Below are 7190 nucleotides of genomic sequence, written 5' to 3'. Positions count from 1 at the left end.
TGTTTGTTGAGTAGATAGTTCCTGATTTCAAACCAAATTTTGCAAATTTAAGATTTTGGCAAGGTTTGTTTTAGGTATTTTTACTATGTGGGGAGCAGATCCAATTGTACAAATATTTGGGTATATTAATTGATGATCAGCTCTCTTTTAAGTCGCACATTGATAAACTGGTACAAAAGCTCAAACTAAATATAGGATTTTGTTTTAGAAACAGGCTTTGTTTGTTTTTTTGTTAAATCAGTTTTTCTTGGAAAACCAGGAAGAGACTGGTTGCTGCAAACTTTCTCACTGCACTCGATTACGGATACCTGCTCTATAGAAATGCGCCTGGCCAATGTTTATCTTTGTTGGATACTGTCTACCATAGTGCTTTGAGGTTTGTGACTGGATGTAAAGCATCAACGCACCATTGTACATTGTACAAAATGACAAACTGGCCCTCATTATCAGTGAGGAGGCACATACATTGGCTCACTTTTATTTCCAAGTCTATGCTGCATAATATGCTCCTCTCTTATCTTTGCACATATCACGCAACATCAGTTCCTGTAATTTGCACTCTGGTAACTTGTATTTGTTATCTGTACCTACGGTCCGTACAGAGCTCGGTAAGAAGGCCTTTAGGTATGCTGACCCATCCACCTGGAACACAGACTGATTTACATCAGGGGCGATTTTAGACCATTTTAATAAAATAATACAAGAACTTATTATTGTTTTCTGTCCCCTAACATTTGATTTTGTAGAAGTAAGAGAAGGGACAACCAATTAGCCTACAGTTTCATATGGCTTTTCTTATATTAAAAAATAAACGGGTTTAATGTCCCTGAATACTGCCATTTTTCAGTTTCTAATGTTTTACCTAATGATCCACGACCGCACTGGCCGAGTCAGTCTGGGGCTGGGCCAAACTAATACTTTCAATATTGAGGGGGGATGCGAGTGGTCCCTAACAACTTGGACAGATCCTTGTTTTTGCTGAATTCTGATGAAGTTACCGTCTGGGGCGAGTTCAATCCAAAACCTTTTGCACCAGTTTGCTACGTTTTGTTGGTGTTAAACTCAGCCAGGGTTGTGTGACAAGTGCAACAGAGAAGGGGGCGAAAGAATGTCTATCTCCCTCGTTCTCCATTCTTCATTTTACTTTACTTTAGCTTGTTGGTTGACAGCTGACTTGAATAACATCAGGTCCAGTGCCGCTGACCTGCCGCACAGTCACGCATGAACGCAAAGGATGATACATTCAGTAACTCAGTCCTTAAGTGTTACTTTGATTGGTAATAATATTACTGTTTTGGAAATAGTAATCCATTACACTACTAGTTAGTGATGGGAAAAGTCACTCTTTTGATAGACTCGAGTCACCAAATCTCGTTCTTTAAAATGAACTAATCTTTTTTTGTGTCATTTCGTTCATTTTAACTAGGCTGGTTATTGCGTGGTTGCAGCACTCTAGTGGGCGATTTAAAAAACAAACAGCGCAGTTCTCAAACACGGAAGGCTTCCTGGCTTGCTCTAATTGAAAAAGTATAATGCACAAATTCACCTCTTGATCATTCTCTATCATGGTTCTATAAAGCCCCATGGAGCCACAACCAATTCAGACCATGTAAAAACCACAGAAATACATTGTCAATAATCAATTAAGCCACTAATCCGGCTAAATCCGTCCATTTTCACAATCTTTCCTGAGTATACAAACAGACCAGCCATGTATATATAATTATATTTACTATCACTATATCCCTAAAGTGCTCATTCATACAGTAGCCTAACGCCTATCCATGAGTAAAATCTAGATGTTAACATCAGATTTGCGGCGAATACATTGAAGTAATAAGCTTGACACACTATTTAATAATAATCTGAAACACTACAGTCTGAAGACAGACTCCGAGGAGGACCCATGTAGGCGCTGAACGAGTAGTTCATTCCTGCTCCACAGTAGCCGAGATGTCAAACCCAGAGACCCACAGTTATGAGTCCTGAACTAATCAATTCTGTTTCCTGTGGAGACAGAGTCCATGCAGCTGCTGTGTAACGAGTGAACGTGAGAGTACAAGACTATTCACGCATGTGTGAAAATTAACGAATTACTCACTGAGACAACCTGTTCCTCCTCACATACAAGATTAGGTCAAATGAACGAAATGTTCTTTGAACAACACAACACTACTACTAGTTACTGGGAAAATGAGTAAATGTAAAATGAGAAAAGTAATATTAGTACAGTTTATACTTTATACAACTTATGTCACTATACAGATTCTGTGCAACCAAAATGAAGATATTTATTAACAATTAAATAATACTGACAAATTAATTCAATCAGCAAAACCAAACTACTTCCTTAAAAGGGAAAGCAAGCATGTAACAAGATTTAACTGAAAACAAAAGACTGAACACTTAGCTTAGGGAAACACATTTAACACCCTCCCTCCTCCCAGGGAGTAAACACGAGCCTATAGCTCCACACTGCTGTCGGACCCTAACTGGTCCAGTGACCCCGTAGATGTACTTACACTGGGGACGCTGGGGACATGTTCCCACCACATTCTGAAATGGCTTATTTTGTCCCCACTACTTTTTGAAAGCATTTGTTAAAAATGTTCTAAAAAATAGTTTGCAGCAAGAAATGTTAACTAACAAATGAAAATGCTTTGAGAAAGGTTGATTTGCGTAATAAGAAAACATGCAATGCAATACAGTTTTCCTCAGTAAAAAAAAGACATTTCCATCGTGAATTGTAGCAGAACATGTCTCCAGTTTAATGCTAAAAGGACCCCCAGACCTCCCTCGCATATGTTTCAGCATCAAATATTTTATCTAAATAGTCCTAAAAACTTCTTGTCTTGTTCTCGTGCATTGTCACGTCTCATGACCCAAATGTATCATCACGCCCCTAATCTGAGCCCTTATGTCCCCACCACTTTTCAACACAAAGTGACGTCCTTAACTGACCTGCTCCGCTCTGCACCAGCTCCTCTCTAGTAGGCCTACTTATTCTCTTCACAAATCAGTGAACACTTTTGCAAGGTATTGTATGCATGCTACATTCTCATTAGGGACTGAGCAACCCTGAAGGTCTGATCCTAGAATTGCCCCTGATTTGCAGTTACAAAATCTGATTTCTTTTGGTGAATTTAAAAACCGCATGAAAGACTTGGAAGTAGACGCTATAAATTGTTGTCACTGCTTTTAAAATAACTAAATCCTTTAAACTTACGGTATGTATAACTGTAGTTTCGTATTTGTAACTGTGCTTTGTCAATATGCTGCTATTTTGGCATGGTCAGGTTTTAAATCTCAATGAGATCATCTGGTTAGACAAAGTTCACTTGACCTAAGGGGCTATCCAAGCTATGATTACTTGTACAACTACTAGCGCTAGTAACTTCTGTATTTTGTACTTCTTTATGTATTGGTTTATTTAACAGGGAGAGTGCACATTAATAAACATTGCTGTAAAGCTCTCGAGGAGCAAGATTCCTACTTTGGCTACATCCACACTACTACATTTTCATTATAAAACACAGACCTTTTGCTACGTTTGCACCTCCCGTTAGTGCGGACAGGCGAAAATGGAGGACTTAAAAAATGATAAAGGAGATACTCACATCTTGCTTCCTGATTAGGTCTCATAAGCCATGCAAAGCCAAAGCACAAATCTACCAACAGTGTTAGTTTTGGTATTTTTATTAAATAATTTTGTACTGTGCAAATAACTCTTAAATACTTGTACAGTGCATGTCACTGTATTTACTTTGCAACTGTTTGCATCTGTTTCAGCCGCAAAAATCTTTCAGTAACAGTTCCACCTCGTTGTTGGCCCATGCAAAAAAAATCTCTGGTGTGGTTCTTCGTCTGTAGTAGTACTTTTTTCTTCCATCAAATCTTTTGCAACTGCGGAATACACAATTTGGTTTACACCGGCACTTGCATGCCCAGTGTACTTGATTCGCGTTTTAAGTCGTTTTAATATAGACAGAGATCAGCTAAAATGCTGGTGTGGATGGAGATCGTTTTTGTTTTTAAACAAAAAAGTGGTAGTGTAGACTATGTCTATATCAAAATGGCATGTAGATGTACAGGCCAGAACAAACTTGAAAATTGGAAAAGATCTGATGATGTAGTTACAGAAGTACTAAATGTGACACATCAAAACATTGAAATTGAAACATTGAAAGCATCCTAAGCTTCTCAAAAAACAGCTTTGTGTTTCATGGAGAATAATGCCGAATGAAGGCAAAAGAGTCTGACGAATCCTAAAAAGATTGCAGATAGATTGCACCGCCCAAATTAGTAGTCGATTAAATGAATTCTCTAGTAAGTTTGTTAAAGTATAGAGCGTATAAATGGCTAAATAGTTTGTGTTCAATTCAAAATCTCTGACTTCCTGTTGGGTTAAGCATATGGCTCCAAGAGGCTTTTTTAAAGTCTAGAGATGAAACATCTGCCTCCTAAATTTTGTACATCTAGGTGAGACATACAATTGACGTAACTGACATACAATTTTGTTTAAATTTTGTAGTGGGAGCTATCAAGCTGTTTTCTCACACCTGTGCTACCAAACCATATCAGACAACACAATTACAACCCTTCTGATGTGTGTGCAAACTTTTGTAAAAGCATCCTGAGCCCCACAGCTTTCAGTTTCCATTTTTCCACAACCATTCGATGCCGGGCCCTTCCCTCTTCACTCGCAGCTACTGAGGGAATCCTATTTAGTTTCTCTGCTTAGTAATATGCTTAAATTTAGCGGGTTGTCTCATCTGATCTGAGGTCGTGGTCAAAGGGAGGGCAAAGGCGTGGCTCCCGCCCCAGGAGGCGGGCGTCTGGAAGCAAACACAACGCGGTCACCATGGAGACAAGTAGTCAACAGGCAGCCGCGCCCGACTCAGTCTGGGTGAGCCCTGACAGGCCCACACAACCACACCAGTCATCCCAAGGTCTGTACTTGGGGGGATGAAGGCAACAGGTACCTGCGACTGCCCAGTGTTTATACAAACATTGACAAGGGAAACACATTCATTCTCTCTGTGATTATGGACCCTCACCAAAACTGCCCACAATCAATAATATCTGGCCCCCTGCCAGAATAAGGTACAGTCCTGCGCTTTAACAACTGAGCTAATTGAACAATATGTCACTGCAAGTCAATATTATGGCTTATATATTGTCATCCACGATCTAAAGGTTGAAAATATTGCTCTGATGCAAAATTTATAGAATTCTACCAGAAGTAGAACAAAAACAACTTAGTGACCAAACACGCTCTGTAGTGGTTTGTCCATTTTATAGCTATAGATATAAATGTCTCATTCTAAGGTAATAAAAATATAATGGTTTATTATATAAGGTCTTTACACACCACTGAAAACATAGTTATGGATCTTATATTGCATTTCTGTCGATAGATGCTCAGAAATATTATACACTGAACTTTTAAATAGTGCTATAATATTTTTGAAAAGACCCAAAACAACAGAAGAAAGTGACTTGGATGGCTGAAACTGGTAAGAAGTTGAAATCACATGTAATAATGCAATCACTGGAATTTTTCAAGAAAGCTTTTATTCTTACACTAGAAGAAATTCCACACACGCAATGAATGCTGGGCAGCAGAAATGCTGTTAACTGCTAATGTCTCTGTCAGAGTCTGTCTCTCTCTCTCAGGAACATGGTAGCAGCAGGACTTCAGAAAAGGGAAGAAGTCGAATTAGTAACATGAATTAATGGGATGAAGTTGCATATAGAATGAGAGCCAGAGCATTCAGCTATCAAGCTCCTCCCCTGTGGAACCAGGTTCCAGTTTGGGTTCAGGAGGCAGACACCATCTCCACATTTAAGAGTAGGCTTAAGACTTTCCTCTTTGATAAATCTTATAGTTAGGGCTGGCTCAGGTGAGTCCTGAACCATCCCTTAGTTATGCTGCTATAGGCCTAGACTGCTGGGGATTTCCCATGATGCACTGAGCTCCTCTCTCCTCTACTTTCTCTCCCTCTGTATGCAACCTCATCCCATTATTGCATGTTACTAACACAACTTCTCCCCTTTCTGGTAGTCTTGTGCTTTCTTGTCCCTCTCCTCTCTCCTCCTATCACTTCCTGCAGGTGTTTGTGGCTCTGGAGCTGTGGAGTCTGGATCTGTGGCTGCGGGTCACCTGCTGCCCCCGTGTTCCTGCTCGACACCCTCTGCTGCAACGACTATTGTTACTAGTCCTATTGTTATTATTGTTATTATAATCATTAACATTACAATTATTATAATTGACACTTCTATAAATATCTGTACCATTTTTCATTTAGTCTATAGCAACATCACCTTTACTGTCTGTACCTCTGTGTGTATATTGTGTAGGCTGCCTCCCTCCTCTCTCTCCTTCCATCCCTCTCTTTTTCTCTCTGTTCCTCTCTTGCCCTCTCTCGCTCTCTCTCGCTCCCTCTCTCTCCTTCACCCCCAACCGGTGGAGGCAGATGGCCGCCCACCCTGAGCCATGGTTCTGCTCGAGGTTTCTGCCTCTTAAAAGGAAGTTTTTCGCCTAGTGCTGCTCTTGGTGGGAACTGTTGGGCTTCTGTAAATAGCATCATAGAGTACGGTCTAGACCTGCTCTTTTATGAAAAGCGCTGTGAGATAACTGTTGTGATTTGGCGCTATATAAATAAAATTGAATTCAATTGAATTGAATAGATGCCACTAAATATTACACACTTAACCTATACGTGGTGCAAATTTGTAACTACCCAAATATCCAAAAACCAAATGACTTAATTATCCCTTTTGTCTTTTAAAGATTAAGACAGGAAGCCCTCTATAATAATGTGTTAAAAGTCATAACTTTCACAGTCTAGAAATAATCTTCAAGCATGGCCTTCAAATATTTCCAGCTCCAAAAGGCTCTGCTTGGAAGTACCTGTAAACAACCTTGTGGGGTAATTTTCCTTACTGGGCTCAATGTGGGTAAAACTTGAGGTATGTGTCACTTTCAGGCCTAGAGAATAGTCTCTTAAATATTTAGACTCACTGTCTCTCCTTACAATGTAATACATGTGACCCTCAGCTCTCACGTGACTTAGGTAAAGCAGTTGAGCCTACCATCCGGTATGACTGATTAAACATATTTAGGCCAGTGTAGAATGACCTTGTATAAGAGACACTGTAGGCTCTATAACATAGCAAAGGATAAATAT

Source organism: Micropterus salmoides, unplaced genomic scaffold (assembly GCF_014851395.1).
Source record: "Micropterus salmoides isolate LMB-PRFRI ecotype aquatic unplaced genomic scaffold, ASM1485139v1 Ms_hic_scaffold_20, whole genome shotgun sequence".
Lineage (NCBI taxonomy): Eukaryota > Metazoa > Chordata > Actinopteri > Centrarchiformes > Centrarchidae > Micropterus > Micropterus salmoides.
This window is presented reverse-complemented; position numbering follows the sequence as displayed.